The sequence below is a fragment of the Orycteropus afer genome, unplaced genomic scaffold, assembly GCF_000298275.1.
Source record: "Orycteropus afer afer isolate SDZICR_OR568_19922 unplaced genomic scaffold, OryAfe1.0 scaffold00774, whole genome shotgun sequence".
NCBI lineage: Eukaryota > Metazoa > Chordata > Mammalia > Tubulidentata > Orycteropodidae > Orycteropus > Orycteropus afer.
Window position 1 is genome coordinate 499,711 of NW_006922361.1, and position 2,492 is coordinate 502,202.

Genomic DNA, 2,492 nt, shown 5'->3' on the forward strand with positions numbered 1-2,492 from the left:
GGTTGGTCAACTCCTGAGAACATGTCCAAAGTACATTAGATAAAGTCTCATCATCTTTGCTTCTAAGGAGCATTCTGGCTATACTTCTAAGACAGATTTGTTCATTTTTCTGGCAGTCTGTGGTATAGTCAATATTCTTTCCCAACAGCATAACTCAAAGGCATCAGTTCTTCTTCAGCCTTCCTGATTCAATGCCCACCTTTCACGTGCTTATCAGGTGACTAAAAATACTGTGGTTAAACTTAGGCATTTCTTAGTTTTCAAAGTGACATCTCTGTGCTTTGAAACTTTAATGAGATTTTTTGCAGCAGATTTATGCAATGCAATAGTTTTTGATTTCTGGACTGTTGCTTTCATTTGCATTGTTTGTTGATTTAGTAAAACAAAATCCTGTCTACTTCAATTATCTTCTTTGTTTATCTCATGAGGCTTATAGGTCCGGTTGTAAAGATTTTTGTTTCATGTTGAAGTGTAATCCATACTGAAGGTTGCAGTCTTCAATCTTCATCAGTAAGCGTTTCAAGTCTTCTTCACTTTAGCAAGCAAGGTTGTTTCATACGCATATTGCAGGTGGGTCATAAGTTTTACCCCAATCTTATGCCATGTTCTTCTTCATATATTCCAGCATCTCATATAATCTGGTCACCATACACACTGAATAAATATGGTGAAATAATTCCCATTCTTCACAATGTTATCTATAAGTTGTTTTGATTCACACAGTTGGAAAGCCTTTGCATACTGAATAAAACACAGATAAACATCTTTCTGGTGTTCTTTGTTTTCAGCCAAGATCCATCTGACATCAGCAATGCTATCTATCCCTATTTCCATGTCCTCTTCAGAATTCAGACTGAATTTTTGGCAGTTCCCTGTTAATAATACTTCTACAACTACTTTTGAAGTATCTTCAGCAAAATTTTACTTGTGTGTGACATTAGTGATATTGTTCAACAATTTCCACATTCTGTTGGATCACCTTTCTTTGGAATGGGCACAAATATGGATGTCTTACAGTCAGTTGGCCAGGTAACTGTCTTCCAAATTGTTTGCCATAAACGAGTGAACACATTTAGTGCTGCATCAATTGGTTAAAACATCTCAATGGGTATTCTGTCAATTCCTGGGGGCTTGTTTTTCACCAATGCTTTCAGTGCAGCTTCGATTTCTATCTTCAATACCATTGGTTTTTGATCATTTGCTACCTCCTGAAATGGCTGAATGTCAACCAATTATTTTTGATGCAGAGACTCTCTGTATTCCTTCCATCTTCTTTTGATGTTTTCTGCAACATTCAAAGGTGCTCTGCTGGTGTGATACCTAGGGTATTTGACTGCTATTAAAGGTTGGTGGTTCAAACCCACCACCTACTCAAAGTAGGAAGATTGGTCAATCTACTTCTGTAAAGATTTACTGCCTTAGACACCAGACAAGTTGTGGGACATTAAGAATATGACATACAAAGGAAGCACAGGTCATTAAAAAGACAGGAAACGAAGAGAAGACAAAAATAGATGTCAGAAAAGACTCTGAAATTTGCTCTTGAAAGGAGAGTAGCTAAAGTAAATGGGAGAAATGATGAACAGATTTCAAAGGGAAGTTTGACAGGACAAAGTATTATAATGAAATGTGCAAAGACCTGGAGTTAGAAAATCAAAGGGGAAGAAGCAGCTCAGCATTTCTCAAGCAGACAAAGCTGAAGAAAAAATACAAGCCTCAAGTTGCAAAAATGAAGGGCAATGGATGTAGTAGTATTGTCCTCTGAGTGGCCTTCACTGAAAAGAACGATCTAAGCTAAGATGTGAGGGATGGGATATCTGAGAAGAGACTGTTCCAGGGAGAGGGAACTGCCAGAACACAGGTCACAAAGTAGGGCTATGTCTTGTATGGTTTAGGCAGACCCAAAGGCCAGTGTGACTGAAGCAGTGGTGAGATTCAGGAGAATAACAGAAGAGGAATTTGGAGAGGCAATTGGGGTCAGCAGGCCTATCATGTTCTGGAAGAACCTTTTGGCCACTGAAAAGACTCTGGCTTTTAATCTTAGTGAAATGTAGAGCAATTTTATATTTTGAGTAACATAGGAAATAGATATGACAGCTCACAAAGACCTTGTGTGTATGGGGAAAATGTGAAAATGGAGAGTTATGTTAGCAATTTAAAGCCATCATCAGTTAAGAGATGATGATGGTGGAGACTGGTGGCGGTAGTACAAGTAATGTATGCAAGGGATGGTCCTAGACTTTTAAGTAGAGGCAACAGAATTTCCTGACAGACTGAAGGTTGGGGTGTGAGAGAAAGAGGTGGAAAGGATGAGTCTAAGATTGTTTTCCATGAAAACTGGAAGAATGGCATGCCACTTACTTAGATGTGGAAACCTGCAGAGGTGGAACACTTTACAGCAAGAATAAACAGGTGGCTTGGGGCATATGGAGACCAGAGTGAGGCTACGTTATCCAAGCAGGGAAGACATATGAAAAAGAAAGTCTTTAAAG

The 2,492-nt window shown here is 38.8% G+C and overlaps 1 protein-coding gene across 1 annotated transcript in view; it reads right to left on the reverse strand.

Moving 5' to 3' along the window:
• LOC103211704 (zinc finger protein 345-like) overlaps positions 1-2,492 on the reverse strand; it is a 50,068-nt gene that overhangs the window by 8,178 nt on the left and 39,398 nt on the right. The window lies entirely within an intron of this gene.